The sequence below is a fragment of the Marmota flaviventris genome, chromosome 13 (assembly GCF_047511675.1).
Source record: "Marmota flaviventris isolate mMarFla1 chromosome 13, mMarFla1.hap1, whole genome shotgun sequence".
NCBI lineage: Eukaryota > Metazoa > Chordata > Mammalia > Rodentia > Sciuridae > Marmota > Marmota flaviventris.
Window position 1 is genome coordinate 32898731 of NC_092510.1, and position 17051 is coordinate 32915781.

At 36.4% G+C, this 17051-nt stretch overlaps 1 pseudogene; it reads right to left on the reverse strand.

Moving 5' to 3' along the window:
• Positions 1 to 1634: 1634 nt before the first annotated feature.
• LOC114096580 (glyceraldehyde-3-phosphate dehydrogenase-like) lies at positions 1635 to 2183 on the reverse strand (annotated as a pseudogene).
• Positions 2184 to 17051: the final 14868 nt, after the last annotated feature.

Consider the following 17051-nt stretch of genomic DNA (forward strand, 5'->3'; position numbering starts at 1 on the left):
GAAGTCCAGGTGTCGGGAGCCAGCCATGGGCTGTGTGTGAGCTCTGCACATTTGAGTGTATGAGGGGACTGGACTGATGGTGCTGCCTGATTGGACTGTACAACATTTGTGTGCCTTTTTGCTAGCTCTGCCTTTGATCCCATGTGGGCAGCACCTGAGATGGGTGTGGCTTTCCAAGATGTCAGTCAATCTGCTGACCACAAGACATCACCAAGCAACACCCTGAAACCCATCCCTTGCTTATTTGGGTGGAACTTTCTCCAATGTCTTTCCCCCTAATAAAAACCAGGGTTGGGGCATGTTCTCTCTTTTCCTGTCTCTCTGACCTCCCTTGTGGGATCTGAGGTCGAGGAGCTGTCACTGAACCCCCCAAAAGACATTTTATGTCTCTGTGAGGTTATTTACTAGCCAGCCCAATTCACATGGAATGACCTTGACTGATTCAGTTGCCTGTTGCGGCACCCAGGAGTTTTGAACTCCAACTGGCTATTTGATGAAAAATAGGAGAAAGGATTTGACACCCTATGGCCACTCCTCGTGTACTTAGTACATACCTCAAGAAGAAATGGAAAGAAAGACAGCTGGGCACAGACAATGAACATATATTTTTTTGACCACTGCAAAGGAAACATTTTGTAATTTTTTGCATCAAGCACCCCCAGTTTTCTTTTTTCTTTTGTTTGTGTGCTGAATCATTCATAGACATTTATACATATACATATTTGTTTCTTCTTTCTCACTTCTAGCATTTTTTAAAGGCAGTTATTTTTCATGACTCTTTTGAGGGCTGGGGCTTTTGATTAATGCATTTTGGTTTGGTATTATATTGTTTTTCGCTTGGCTGTTTTCCTTGATTCTCTTTCTCTATTATCTTTCTCCAACAGCCAAATTCTATTTTTCACTCTTTCATTCTTTTTTTTAAACTTCTATTTTCTCTTCTCCTCCCTCATAATCATCACATCATACATCTCTCTGCATTCTTTCTGTTCACCTTTTGAAATTGCAAACTCTTGAAAAATTACTGATGGCAATTGCTGATCATACCATTTCAATGTGCCAATTAACATTGTAGGTGTTATAGTAGGAACTAAGTGTTTAGTTTAATGCTGTGTATTGTTTGCATTATTTGTAGATATTATTTGTCTCTCCCTAAACTTTGAGGTACCGGAAACTTTCAGGGCTACTGTAAGTTCATTGGGTAGATACCCTGCTGCTTCAGATCCATACTGATAGATGGGTAAATGCAAACAATATGAAAAAACAAGGTAACAAACCACTCCAAGCACCAAAATACCTCAATAACAGATTCCGTTGACAGAAATGGAGGAAATGTCAGAGAAAGAATTCAGAAAGTTCATAGTCAAAATTATTTAAGAGGTAAAAAAATTATGTAAGGAGTTGTTAGGGTCTGTAAACAAGTCAAGATGGTGCCTGGCATTTTGCCAGAGGGAGTGGTTTGTGAAGTATCGCCAGCGAGCCATTAAGTGTGGAGATTTCTTATTGGTTGACTGCTGTATCTAGTTTATGTTAATTAAGATAAGCTGTGTGTAATGTATATATATCCCTCCTGTGCTACAATAAACGGCTCCTACTCCTGCTGTATCAATCTACACAAGTTGCTCATCACCCACCAGTTATTTTGTTGCAGCCGGAATGCGGCATATGGTCATGAGTCTTTCTACAATGCCAAAGTTGTCATGGTTGACCTTGGCCAGGGGGGCTAAGCAGTTGGTGGCACAGGAGGCATCGTTGACGATCTTGAGAAAGTTGATACTTCTCATGGTTCATGCCCATCACAAACATGGGGGCATCAGCAGAAGGGGCAGAGATGATGATACTTTTGGCACCACCATTCAAGTGAGCCCCGGCTTTCTCCATGGTAGTGAAGACACCAGTGGACTCCACAATATATTCAGCACCAGCATCACCCCTTTTGATATTGGTGGGATCTTGCTCCTGGAAGATTGAGATGGACCTTGCATTGACGACAAGCTTCCTGTTCTCAGCCTTGACTGTGCCATTGAATTTACCATAGGTAGAATCATACTGAAACATGTAGACCTTACAGTTAAAGGTCAATGAAGGGATCATTGATGGCAACTAAATCCACTTTGCTAGAGTTGAAAGCAGGCCTGATGACCAGGTGCCCAATATGGGCAAATGTTCACTCCAACCTTTACCATCGTGTGTTAGAGTCTGTAAACAAGTCAAAATAACACCTGGCATTTTGCCAGGGGAATGTTAGAGTTCGTAAACAAGTCTGGATGGTGCCTGGCAAAATGCCAGAGGGAGTGGTTTGAGAAGTAACAAAAGCAAGCCATTAAGTGTGGAGATTCCTTATTGGTTGACTGATATATCTAGTTTATGCTAATTAGATAAGCTGTGTGGAATGTATAAATACTGCTCCTGTCCTGCAATAAATGGCTCCCATTCCTGCTGTATCAATGTACACAAGTTATTCGTCACCCCCCGGTTATTTTGCCCAGCCAGCCAGGCTCCGGCAAGGAGTGAAATCAAAGAGAAAAATACAAGAGTTGAAAGATCATTTCAATAAAGAGATAGAGATTCTGAAGAACCAATTTGAAATCCTCAAAATGAAGGAATCCATTATCCAAATTAAAGATTTAATGGAAAGCATCACCAATAAACTGGACCACATGAAGGATAGAGTTTTAGGCAATGAAAACAAAGTATATAATCTTAAAAATAAAGTTGACCATGGAGAAAAGATGTTAAGAGATCAGAAATAGAATTTTCAAGAAATATGGGGTAATACTAAAAGGCCAAGTTTAAGATTTATTGGGATAGAGGAAGGCTCTGAAATACAAACTAAAGGAATGCACAATATTTTCAATGAAATAATATCAGAAAAATTTCCAAATGTTAAGAAAGAAATGGAAAATCAAATATAGGAGGCATACAGGAATCCAAATATACAAAATTATAACAGACCCACTCCAAGGCACATAATTATGAAAATGCCAAACATAGAGAATAAGGATAGAATTTTAAAAGATGCTAGAGCAAAACTGGTCACATTTAAAGGTAAAGCAATCTGGATCTCTGCTGTTTTCTCAACCCAGACCCTAAAAGCTAGAAGGTCTTGAAGTACTATATACCAAGCTCTAAAAGAAAATGAATACCAACCAAGAATACTATACTCAGCAAAATTAAGCTTTAGAATTGTTGATAAAATAAAAGCCTTTCATGATAAAAAAAAGTTAAAAGAATTCACAACAAGAAAGCCTGCACTACAAAACATACATAATAAAATATTTTGTGAAGAAGAAACAAAACAAAAATGAAAACTAGCAGATGGAGGCACTACACTAGAAGAACAGCCTATTGAAGGAGTATCAAATTCAACTTGAAAACCAGAAATATATCAAAATGACACAGAATAAAAGTCACCTCTCAGTAATAACATTGAATGTAAATAACTTAAACTCATCAATCAAAAGACATAGGCTGGCAGACTGTATTACAAAACAAGAACTAACAATATGCTGTCTCCAAGAGATTCACCTCATAGGCAAAGACATCCAAAGACTGAGGGTGAAAGTATGGGAAAAAGCATTTCATTCACATGAATCTTCTAAAGACAGCCCTAGGAAAAGAAGAACAAATCAACACCCAAATCAGTAGAAGACAGGAAATAATTAAAATGAGAGGCAAAACAAATTAAATTGAGATTTTAAAAAAATTCAAAAAAATCAACAAAACAAAAAGTTGTTTCTTCAAAAAAATAGAAAAAAATTGATAAACTCTTAGGCAAGCTAATGAAAAGAAAGAGGGAAAACTCAAATTCTTAAAATTTGTGATGAAAAAGGAAATATTACCATAGACACTGTCAAAGTACAGAGGATAATCAGACTATTTTAAAAATTCATACTCTAAAAAATTAAAACATCATGAAGACATTGACAAATTCCTAGAGACATATGACTTACCCAAATTGAATCAGGAGGACATAGAAAATTTAAACATATCAATTTCAATTGAAATTGAAGATGCCATCAAAGCCTACCAACAAAGAAAAGCCCAGGAATAGATGAATTCTCAGCTTAGTTCTACCAGACCTTTAAAGAAGAACTAACACCAATCCTCCTCAAATTATTTCATGAAACAGAAAAGGAAGAAATCCTTCCAAATTTATTCTATGAAGCTAATATCACCCTGATACCAAAACCAGAGAAAGACACATAACAGGAAACAAACTTCAGACCAATATATTTGAATGAACACAGATGCAGAAATTCTTAATAAAATACTGGCAAACCTCATACAAATACACATTAAAGCCGGGTGTGGTGGCACATGCCTATAATCCCAGCAGCTCAGGAGGCTGAGGCAGGAGAATGGTGAGTTGAAAGCCAGCCTCAGCAATTTAGCGAGACGCTAAGCAACTCAGTGAGACCCTGTCTCTAATGAAATACAAAATAGGGCTGGACATATGGCTCAGTGGTCGAGTGCCCCTGAGAAGTTCAATCCCTGGTACCAAAACCAAACCAAAACAAAACAACAACAACAACAAAAATACATTAAAAAGAGAGTGCACTATGATGAAATGGATTTCATTCCAGGGATGTAAGTTTGGTTCAATATATATAGAGATGAATTTATCACTTCAATACACTTAAAGACAAGAATTTACCACATCAGTAGACTTAAAGACAAGAATCATATGAATATCTCAATAAGCACAGAAAAGGCCTTTGACATAATACATCATTTATTCATGATCAAAACACTTGAAAAATTAGGAATAGGAGGAACACAACTCAACATTGTAAAACTATATATGACAAAACCAAGGCCCCCATCATTCTAAATGGAGAAAAACTGAAAGCATTTTTTCTAAAAACTGGAACAAGATTGAGATGCCTCTTTCACCATTTTATTCAACGTAGTCCTGGAAACTCTAGCCAGAGCATTAGAAGAAAGAAATAAAAGGGATAATGAAAAGGAAAAGAAGAGCTTATACTATCTCTATTTGTCGCTGACATGGTCCTATATTTAGAAGATCCAAAAAAACTCCATCAGAAAATTTCTAGAACTCATGAATTAATTCAGCAAAGTAGCAGAATACAAAATTAACACCCATGAATCAGGCATTTTAATACACCAATGATGAATCAGCTGAAAGAGAAATTAGGGAAACTGTTCACAGTAGCCTCACAAAAACAATTTTGAGGAATCAATCTGACAAAAAGTGAAAGACCTCTGTAATGAAAACTACAGAACACTAAAGAAAGAAATTTGAGAAGACCTTAGAAGATGGAAAGTTCTTCCATGTTTTGGATAGGCAGAATTAATATTGTCAAAATGGCCATATTACCAAAAGTATTACCTGGATTTAATGTAATTCTTCTTAAAATTCCAATGATGTTCTTCATAGAAAAAGCAGTCACGAAATTATTTTGGAAAAATAAGAGGTCCAGTGTAGTGAAAGCAATCCTTAGTGAAAAAGTGTAGCAGGAGACATCTCAATATCAGACCTTAAATTTTACTACAGAGCCATAGTAACAAAACCAGCAAGGTATTGCCACCAAAACAGGCGTGAAGACCAATGGAATAGAATAGAAGACACAGAGACAAACCCACTTAAATACAGTTATTTCATACTAGACAAAGGCTCTATAAACATACATTGGAGAAAAGATAGCCTCTTCAACAAATGGTGCTGGGAAAACTGGAAATCCATATGTAGCAGAATGAAATTTAATCCCTATTTTTTACTCTGCAGGAAACTCCAGTCAAAGTGGATCAAAGACCTACGTATCAGACCAGAAACCCTGCACCTACCACAAGAAAATATATGCCCAACACTACAACATGTCAGCTTAGGAAGACACTTACTCAATAAGACTAAGTGCAAGAAGTAAAATAAAAAGCAATAAATGGGATGGTATCAAACTTAAAACTTCTTCTCAGCAAAGGAGACAATCAAGAACATGAAGAGAGAACCTACAGAATCTTTGCCACTGGTACCTCAGATAGAGCATTAATCTCTAGGATATACAAAAATTTAAAAAAGCTTAACACCATAAAAACAAATAGCCCAAAGAACTGAACAGACACTTCTAAGGGAAAAATGAATGGTCAACAAATATATGAAAAAATGTTCAATGTTCAACATCTCTAGCAATTAGAGAAATGTGAATTAAAACTACACTGAAATTTTATCTCACTCCAACCAGAATGGCAATCATCAAGAATACAAGTAACAATAAATGTTGACAAGGATATGGGGAAAAGGGTTCATTATACATTGCTGGTGGGAATGCAAATTAGTACAACCACTCTGGAAAGCAGTATGGAGCTTCTTGAACAACCATTTGACCCAGTTACCCCACTTCTTGGTTTTATCCAAAGGATTTAAAATTAGCATACTACAGTGATGCAGCCATATCCATGTTAATAACAGCTCAATTAACAATAGCTAAGCTATGGAACTAACCTACCTGCCCTTCAACAGATGAATGGATAAAGAAAATGTGGAATATATACATCAGAGAATACTCACCCATAAAGAAGAATGACCTTGTGACTTTTGCTGGTAAATGGATGGATCTAGAGACTATTATGCTAAAGGAAATAATCTATTCAGAAAAAATTAAGGGTGGATGTTTTCTCTGCCAAGTGGAAGCGAACCCACGATAAGGGGGGTAAAGGAAAGAATAGAAGTTAGGATTAGATAGAGGGTAATAAAGGAAAGGGAGGAGGGATAAGAATAGGAGAGACAGTGGAAATAATCTGACATAATTTTCCTGTGTACATCTAGGAATACATCACAATGAATCCCATCATCATTGCATCCACAAGCTTGGGGCCTTAATTGGAATAAGCTATATTCCATGCATGTATAATTTTATCAAAATGGACACTGTTTTCATGTATAACTAAAAATAACCAATAAAAAAATTTTTAGGGGCTTTAGTAACCTGATATATGAAACCAGTTTCTCTTCAAGATCTCTTAAAGTTCTTGCTATTAACATTTGCTGGCTAATATTGATGTTAAATGCCACAGGATGTTTACTATATCGAATATAAGGTTTATTATTCTCAGATATTTTAAATTAGCCAGGCATTTCATTTATTTATTTTTGTCATTATTCTTCAACCTTCAAAAAAAAAGTAAAAATCCATTCAAATCAGCATTCTCAGATTTTGATTAAAGAAGCTCAGAAAGGTGTTTTAAAAAACTACATAATTATCATCATCATTACCTGCTAGAAATTTTATTGTAAAACTGAAAAAAAAAACAGACATAATCCATATCAGAAAAAGAGGAAACATAAATTTCACTTTCTGGAACATTTTTAGGATTGTGAATAGTGGACTGGGTGGGCTCCTACGTCTTCTTTTGGAGCATCATGCAATGTAGGAAAACAGCAAAATCTTGGAATCTCTGGAGAGGACAGTGCACATCCCCCAGGTGAGATTTCTACGTCAGAAGCGGTGACTTCTTGTCACTCTCAGGAGGCTGGTGGTTCAGCTGGTGCACCTTAACAGTGCACACTCACAGATGCACAAACAGGTAAAGGCAACAATGATGGAGCCACCAGCTACTTCCTTGTATTTTGTCACTATTCCGAAACATCATATTTCATATTTAGTGTAGTAATGACACTTGGTGAGGCAAAGCCTTTTGCTGCGCAGGGTAAATGGTATATTCCCTCCTGATCCCGCAAGGGCGCTGTAAACAAAAGAGACTTTGGCTATAAATAGGACCTTGGTCAGGAAACGTTTCATGCAAGTATTAATAATCAATGCACTACACAGACAGTGGAAGGTGAGGATTGGGGTAATTATCCAGTGGAAGAAACAAAGAAGTGACTTCTTTTTGTGGCAGTTGGTGTGACCGATTGAAAGATATTCGTTATTAATTTAATTTTCCGCCTTTGTGGTGATTTAGCTCCACACTTGACACAGGGGTACTGGGCTGACTCTAGGAGTCAGCCTTTGGAGCACAGGAGTGAGCCATCATTTGCAAACTCACCACAGACTGGAAGCAAAGCTAGAAGACAGAGCTGCCAAAGCCAATCACGGCAACCTGTGGCAGGCTCCCCTGCCTGGCTGTCTCCCTCACTGCCCTTGGAGTGGCATCCCTCCCCCTCAGTCCTCCTAGACGGTTGCTGTGGCTGGCTGCAGCTCTCCCCGCACCTGTCGCACCTCCCGGTTTTGGCAGAATGAAGTGAAGAGACAGCTGGAGTCATTATAGTTCATCTGTTTGAAGATTGCCCAAATGAAAAACAAACAAACAAATCTGGTGAGTTTCATGTTTCTTTTAAGTGTACAGAAATGCAGCTGCTGAGTTGTGTAGGAGATCAAAGGGGCCTTTTAAATTCAGGGCACCAAAGTGTTCTTCCTGGCTTGATCCCTAATGGAGATTCGTTAGCAAACTTTAGAAGGAAGTTGTGGAAGAGGATTAGGTCTATTAAACTGGTTTGAATTGTGAAAAGTTCTTTGTGAAGCTCATTAAGTGTCCTTATTGCTGATCTCTGTGGAGAATGTGACAGGGTTGAGCCCTGAGGTCTGGTGACAGGAGTCAAGTGCATAGTTGGAAAACATGCATTTAATAGGCAGAGTGATAAAATAATAGGAGTGATTGCCTATGAATGGTTAATTTCTTGAAGAAGAAACGTGTTCTCATTCATTCAATACTTTCAGTACTTTGAAATGAAATTGAATCTTAGCTCCCAATTTGAAGTTATCTCTTGAAATATTAAGGTACTATATAGTTTAAGTAACTGGCATATTATTTTATATGTGTGTTACAGTATATTAAATGGCCTAAACTCCAGTTGATTGGGGCAAAAAAAAGTGTACTTATTATTTTCTATTAGTGCCTTAGCAGTTGGTTGCTAATTTTCGTAACATTTTTATTCATAAAAGAATGTAAAATTACTTTTAGTGAATTCCAATAGAAAAAGTAAATTATAGCATTTCAGTATTAAAATTTTCTGAGCATATAAAAACTGCAAACATTTTATTATTTAAAGTTATAGTTTTGGTTTTATTTTGATTCAAATTGGTTATTGGGCTGGCTTACAAATGATTTGCATTTTAAAGTCATTTAAAAAAATCTGACATGCTTTAAAATGACTTCTTGATCCATCTCCTATAATTAGAAGCAGAAATTTTTAAAATGCTATATGGATAGAACAAACAGAGCAAATACGTCCTATAATACATTTGTTATTGTTCATAATATTTGTATGTCTGATAAAATCTATCTTGCCTTAATAGAAGATTTTTTTCTATGTGTTTTCCAATCTCAGTTACTTTTGATTAATTTTTTTCCTAGCTAAAGATCACATATTAAAATTAATATTCACCTGTTATTGTTTTAATCCACAAACTTCACTGAAAACTATTTAATAGCTAGTTATTTGATTGATTTTTTTTTTTTTTTTTTTTTTTTGCCAGTGCTAAGTGACTTAAAGGGGGGAGGAAAAGTGAGTGTGAAAGAAGCCTGGAATTAAAAATGTATAAAGGTTAAACATCAAACACTCGCAACTGTTATAATAATTCTAAATCACAGCTGACCATGGATATTGGTCTTTCCTCCAATAAATCCTAACCTCCTCGGTGTATTTATTTCTTCTGTTGTCATGATTTCCATATTTTTAGTCTCTGGGATATTAGCTCCATAAAAGGTAGGTTTGAGGACAGGACTTCTTAAAGGTAGGTTTTTACTTCAGATCCCTATCCATAGCTTATCAAATTCCGTATGAGATGCTGGTTGGTGTCTCCCTGTCTCAAGGTGGTCTTGTCAGATGACTGAGCTCTTGCATTGGCTGGTCTTCAAATGGAAGGCAATAGAATACTTATACCTATATAACTGAAAGAGAAAATTCTTATTTTTAAACTGTGTGCCTAGAACTTTAAAATAGTCTATATTCATTCATCAAAAAAGCCATTTTTATTTTCTCCCCCCCCCCCCAATTTGAAGGTCTGTTTATGAACATTTTAATTTGGTGGTAGGCATATAATTGGACCATTGGAAGGAAACTATGATTATCTAGTTTCTGCCTTCTATGTAAAATGCCCTTGATTTTCTTATGTTGGTATAAATTTGTTTTCATTTTCTAATTTATGTTCTTAAAATAAAATCATTGAATTTCTAAAATAAATCCTCTAATATTTTCAACTTAATTTCACTAAACATTTAACTGAGATTTCTGTTTTATAAGATACATGGAAGTTAAAAAGGTTTTCAGGGTCCTTGCTTTTAAGTTCAAAGCATAAAAAAATAGATACTTCTGTAAATAAAATTTTTCTGAAAATGTTAGTTCATTAAAAAAAGTTCAAAGCAAAATATGTCTTGTTTTTGAAAAAATATTTGAACATGAAATTTGTTCATTGTAGATAGAAGATACAAAAAAGTACAAGGTGGTTATAAAAACAACTCAGTCTCAACAGACAGAGACAATTGTTAATATTGTGGTGTATTTATATGAAGTACATATATTTTTAAAAAATTTGACTCATATTATATACAAATTTATTCTGCTTTCCCCCATAAAACATTTATTTCCAAGTACTCATGACAATTTTTAGTTACTACATAACATTGTATTAAATAGCCATATCATGATTCTTTTAAATATTACCTAGTTGATATTTTAAAAGTCATTTTATATTAAAATGGATACAAGATTTTCTTGGTACAATATGTTTTAAGGTATTGAAAGCACTGACTCTTCCTTGCTCCCCAAATCTGGATGTATTCTCTTTTCCATAAAGGGATATCTCAGTATGGAATGAATAGAGGAGGTTCTTTATGTGATTTCTATACTTTCATTTTAATTTTAATGATGAACATTGCAAACATATTTTATTATAGCTAATGTTGACTGAGTTCTAGAGAGATTCATTTAAAGACTTAATAGGCTATTGATACATCACGGAAACACCTTGTAAAGATTCTCCTTTGGAAATCATTTAAAACATTTTTTTCTCTGAAGGGTACCTTTATACTTGTATATTTGCAAGCAAATAGGAATATTTGGCTTTATTAAAATTCTCAAGTTACTTTTGAAACTACTATAGTAGGAGTGTCACCTGAGGACTATGGTTTCAGGTGGGTTGTAAAATCAGTAGGGGGTGATGGATTTTTAAAAAACTAATTATCAGCTACAAGTTTAAAATAGTATCAGGCTAGCAGTCCTCAACTCAACAGTTTCCGCTTTAGGAAGATGTTTTAAACATAAACTTGTGCCAGCTATATTGGTGGAACAGGCCTGTAATCCCAGCAACTCAGGAGAAGTGAGGCAGGAGGATCGCAAATCGAGGCCAACTTCAGCAACTTAGCGAGACCCTAGTCAAGTCAGTGAGACACTGTCTCAAAAAATAAAAAAGGGCTGGGGATGTGGCCCAGTGATTAAGCCCTGCTGAGTTCCATCCCCAGTACCAATTTTTAAAAAAAAAATCAACTTGTAATACTTCTAAAGTACTGGTACCAGTCCCTGTGAGAACTTTCACTGCACTAGAATACATCAGTGACCTAAGGTTCAGTGTGATTGAAAACAATAGGAAGAAATCCACCTTCCATCTTTCCTTATGTCTAACTCCTCATTTACAATCTCTCAGACTATATCCAAAAGAGAGCTGGATTTCCATTCCTTTACCTGGTACTGCTTCCGAGGAGGCCCACGTACTGTTGGTCTACAGTTCTCCCAGATATCTGCATTCCTTTTAAGATTGTCAGATATGGCAGACCACATAAATGACTATGGAGGAGGATGGAGGATTAACAGCTGCTGTGGTGGCCCCCACCCCTCAGTGAAGCTCTGCAGGCAGACATAGGGAATGGCAGAACCTGGTAGCCCTGCAGATGAAGTCCAGGGAGTTCTTGCACTGCATCGGTTCAGTTAGGGATACCTGAGTTAAGACCATCCAGTTGGTGCTCTTCCCCAAATGAGCACAGCAGATGGGCTGTTTAAAAAAGAAAGTGTCCGCTGGGCTCGGTGGTGCACACCTGTAATCCCAGAGGCTAGGGAGACTGAGGCAGCAGGATAGCAAGTTCAAAGCTAGCCTCAGCAAAAGTGAGGCACCAAGCAACTCCGTGAGACCCTGTCTCTAAATAAAATACAAATAGGTCTGGGGATGTGGTTCAGTGGTCTAGTGCCTCTGAGTTCAATCCTCAGTACCAAAAAAAAAAAAAAAAAAAAAAAAAAGAAGAAGAAGAAGAAGAAGAAAGAAGAAAGAAAGTGTTCTTTTGAAGTTGTATGTGTGTGTAGTGTGTGTGCACATGCACACGCATCATACAAAGCTCCAGCATGTGCTAGTAGTGGCATTGTCTTTAGAGAGTGAGGAACTGGACAATGTAGGTTGGAAAAGTACCAAGGCTGGTAGAACTGTGGTGTAAGTGTTGCTAGGATCCTAGGAACTGGCACCTGAGCTGGGCAAATCTGTCTACCTCCCAATTGTAGATCTGAGAAGGGGATGTGACCAACATGAGATGTGACTTAGAATAACCCAAGGGATCTTCTCATACCTCCCTGTCTGATAACAAACTCCTGCCTGAACTTTTTAAAACTGATATCTAGTGCAATTCCATTAAATAACAGATGTATTTAAAAAAAACTCTGGAAGGTAAACCATCTGACTATTCTCTGGATGGTGAGATCAAGGAGATTATAAAATGATTTTAACTGTAATAATTTTTTAAATTTAAACAAATAATCTGAAGATAATATTTTAGTTATCAAAGATTATCTTTAAGAAAATAAAAGTGACTAAAGCAAGTCTTATATTTTGCACTAATAGTGTAATTGAGATCATGATTGCCTCCCTCTTGACTCTTTCAAAGTCTGTCTACTAAGAGACAACAACAGTTCTCTTTTGACTGGAAGGCTTAGTGACAGTCACCTTTTGGTTTGTCACACATGAGTTGCTCAGGCACACTGGTGAGGGGAGAAGGATTGCATGGTCATTCAGATTTTCTTCCTTCCCAGAGCAGCAACACCAGAAGCCACACCTGAAACAACTCTTTTAATCTCAGCAATTTTCCCCCTTGGTCTGGCTAGAGAATGTGATTGTGCTGGGCAACCAGGGTTATGTGATCTGGTGGGCCAGATCCGATTAATGTTTTTAATAGTGTTTTCAAGATGTAACACACCCAGGGAGATTTGTTCCAGATGGATGCAGTACAAAATGAAAAATAAAATAAAACCCCCTCCAAGCACAATATTGTTCTAAATATTTCTTTGAGGCATCAGCAGGTTTTAAATCATTGGAAGATGGGCTGAAGGCATTCTCTACATCATTGTGCCTTTGTCAGTTATTTGAAATAAATTTCAGTTTTAAAGGCTTTTCTGGGTAGCTGTATTCTCTACCTAGCCTTTGCAATCTCACCCATTATATTAAAAAAAGGTACACGACAAGTCATAATGTGAATAACAGAAACTTTTTAAGAGTGTTGTATGACATGTTCAATATTTTCTTTTATGCATACAAATTCTTGCATGTGTTTGTGCATATGTGTATGCTTTGAATGGTTGAAAGCGATATAAAAGCTTTATTTGTAAACATTGTGAAATGTTTATGTAATTCAGCAATTCTACAGTGACAAGATGAAACAAATCCATCTGACTGAACATACGTCAGTGGTTGGGATATTTAACAATATTAAATTGGGAAAATTTAAGTGTGTGGTAACTTCTGAAAGTTATTAGATTTCTTGTTTGATAGATATCCTGTAAAGTAGAATTGTATTTCATATGGTCTTCAGAATCTGTTAACAAAAACTAATTTTAGGGAAGAATTTTTTGAAAGTAAATAACTGAGATTTAGGTCAGTAAAGATACACATACAATGAGCTAGCAAGTTGGCTAATATCATCTTGGTCTGCTGGGTTTAATAACTAGTTTTACAGTTTACAACCATATTAATGGTTATATTATATTGATGTTGGAAAATCTAAAGATTTATCTTCAGGATATTTTCATTGTGAAAATAATTAAAAATCTAGGGTATTTCTTTTTGATTTTCCATTGATTTAAATTTTCTCTTTGAATTTAAGTTGCCCCACAGAGAGCAAAAAAGTCCTTAAACGTTTTTAGAAGAAAAAAAAGTGTTCAGCATAATCAGAGGTGTTAGGTGTTTGAGAAACAGAACTTTGTTTGGGAAATCAGTTTCATGTTTAGCCAGTCACCCAGAAAGCAGAAGATTAATTGTGTTGAGCAGGGACTAGAAGCTGTGGTCCTTGCACTAGATCAGCTCATGAGAAAAATTACACACACATGCAAGATGAAAACTTCAATCATATATTTAAGTGGTGCACACTAACAAACCACAGGCAATTTATAACTGTCTTCTGCATTATTTAGCTCCACTTTTAGGTAATCAATAAGGCTGTTTGCATGAATTTATTTTCTACTAGAGATTCTATATTCTCTAAAACAGAAGAAACATAACCCATTTCAAATGTCTAGGCCATGGCCACCATCTTTGAGACTTTATTCCCAATTGAGACTTTTATATAAAGTCAGAACAACATTAACACAGCAAATAGCATAAGTATCTTTGGCTAAATGCCGTAGCTATTTGAGCTCAATGGGAGTAGTTGTCATAATTGTTTTAGGCTATTCACAGTGGGAGAACAATTAGTTGACAGTGGCCTGGTGTGGAGTAAGGTGTGGAAAGCTGGGGTCCTCTGCAACCTGGTCCCTATCCCCAATTGTTGTTTCAAATGGCCATATTCTGCCTTACAGACACAAGTTTTGGGATTGCTGTTTCTTTATCTGGAAGTCCTGAAGCATCTCTCTGAAAGCAAACTTTGTAGATGTGCATCTATCCAAAGAGGTATTTGAAAACGATGATTCAGAGAACTAATACATAGGAACTGTTTTAAGTTGTTTCAATCTGAATATGGTCGCTAAAATAACAATTTAGTTTGGTTTTTAGTGAAAATAAAACACAAGCCAAGAGTATCTTTTTCTATTGAACAAGCCTTCAAAGGACCAGAGAGAACTTCCCAACTTGGATTTTTAAAAGGATTGGAATTGTGTAAGATCCCAGGTGATGTATGGATTTGAGTTGGAAATTTTGAGGAAATGGTTATTTCCTCTTTCCTTGTATTCTTTGTTGGCTGGTTCCATTTCTGTTAGCCTCTTTGGATGGAGTGCTTGTATATTGATTCATCAGCTTTCTCTGTAAATACTGGGAGACTTTGCCAGTTCTAAATTGATAATTTGGCAAATGTACACTTTGCCAGTTCTAACTGACAATCTGGCAATGTACTGAAATGTTGTCACAGAAAGGCTGATATTTCACAGGCAAACTGTTTTCTGAGTGTCATTTGATCTGGTGATTTTTGAAGACATAATCCCTTTGGGATTATTAATTTACAGCAAATACTGTTGGATGTGTGTAGCATAATCTGCCAAACTATGGCTGCTGTTTTCTCCATGAAGACCTTGTGTTTTTCACCATTTGTTAGTCATGACTTTCCCATCTACAGAATTTATACCAAATTGGAAAGTGAAATTTGAGTAGGGGATTGGACACGCTTTCAATTTTTTTTTTTTTTTTTTTTTTTTTTTGCGGGGGATGGGGGAGGTTGGTAAGGTGGCCATTTGGGCTGATTTAAATTTGTGTTCCATGTATGCTTTCTCCTGCTCTTATTTCACTTTGCAACCTATACTATCAGTGTTTATCACAGTAGGAGCAAAATCACAATGCTGGAGGTAGGAACTGGGCTGGCCTTTTCACCAGATCATCAGGTGGGCTTTATCATGGTTCAAAGTGTGTCCAGAGTCATCACTTCCTGTTTCCCATGCTGCAAAAGGAGGTTGAAAAATACCTCTCTATCATCCCCTCACTCCATACACACACACACACACACACACACACACACACACACGGTTTTGATTTTTTATTTGCATTTTGAACAAAAAATTTCATGTGGGAGAAATTAATGTGGATGACTAAAATTAGGTTATCTAGGAATTTAGTTTACCCAACATTGCCACAGGCTCATGCCGAGATGATGTCTGCTATGATGTGTCTGCTACTCCTAAATGATCAATATAGGTATAATAGCTGTGGAGGTAAACAGTTTTTAGGACATTTCCTGAGTTTTATAAATAAGAGGTCAGTTCTTCAATATTACTGTCAGTCATTGTCCTTAATATTGTCATTAGTGATGGCTATTTATGTTATGTTTTTGCAGCACTAGAGATCAAGCCCAGGCCCTTGTGCACGCTAGTCAGGTGATCTACCATTGGGCCACATGTTCAGTTTGGCAATGGCATTGAGCTAGGGGGTCTAAATGGTTTCTATGATGTAAGAAAGATCTGACAGAGAGCTGAAAACTCATAGCAAAAAATTGCAATATGAAAACAAGTCAAGGCTAAAATAAAAGCATATAATATTTAGTCATTTGTGTCAGTAGTTTTTCAACTGAAATTTTGGTCATTTAACTATTGGCCTAAGAGACTCTTCACAAGCCAAAGAGATGGTTAAATATACGAATATTCAAAGGTAAACATAGCATATGCTATCTCCATACACTACTGAAGACAATAAAATGAGGTTAGTAATCTCAACAGGAGAGGCATAAACTACTAAAATCTGCTGGTTTGGGACTTTAAAATAATACATAAATTCATTAGTAAAATCACTGACATGGCTTAAGGTACATGGATGTGGAAAGTGAGTGGTCTGAGAGGGATAGTGTTTCATAGGGTTCCAGAAGGGCAGACAAAGCATATAATTGTGAGGATTTTCTAAAATCTAATGCCTTGCAACTATGTGTAATCCCATAATTATGATACCATATGCCATTTAAAATACATAAATGGTAACACCAGAGCCCGGAGGCAGAGTTCTTTGCTTGAGGAAGTTCTGAGAGACTTTGGAGAACTCATCAGTTCTTGCTTTAGCTACTTGTTGATACTTTGTACCTAAGAAATGTCAGCATGACATCATTGTTGTTGATCCATATGATAAATGATCTGGGAATCAGGTGTGTTTTTAGGTGATTTTTTTCACTGGTTTGAATTTAACTTTTGTCAGTGGCTTTTGGATATCTTGATT